Below are 477 nucleotides of genomic sequence, written 5' to 3' on the forward strand. Positions count from 1 at the left end.
CTGGGTGACAGAGTGAGGCCCCAACAAAAAAAAAAAAAAAAAAGTATATGCATTTTAAGAAAGGAAAAAAATGGCCAGGCACAAGTGGCTCAAGCCTGTAATCCCAGCACTTTGGGAGGCCAAGGTGAGAGGATTGCCTGAGCCCAGGGGTTCAAGACAAGCCTGGGCAACTTGGTCGGACCTCGTCTCTACAATAAATCAAGAAAAATTAGCCTGATGTGGTAGTACACACCTGTAGCTCCAGCTACTTGAAAGGATTGAAGTGGAAGGATCATCTGAGCCCAGCAGGTTGAGACTACAATGGCTGTGAGCATGCCTCTGCACTCCAGCCTGGGCAACAGAATGAGACTCCAACGCAAAAAATAAAAAAATAAAAATAAAGTGCTTGGGGTACATTGATCATATATTTAAACTTGATGAATTTTCTCACACACACACACACACACACACACACACACACACACACACACACACACA

Source organism: Carlito syrichta, unplaced genomic scaffold, assembly GCF_000164805.1.
Source record: "Carlito syrichta isolate Samal-C Ts95f unplaced genomic scaffold, Tarsius_syrichta-2.0.1 Scaffold305276, whole genome shotgun sequence".
Lineage (NCBI taxonomy): Eukaryota > Metazoa > Chordata > Mammalia > Primates > Tarsiidae > Carlito > Carlito syrichta.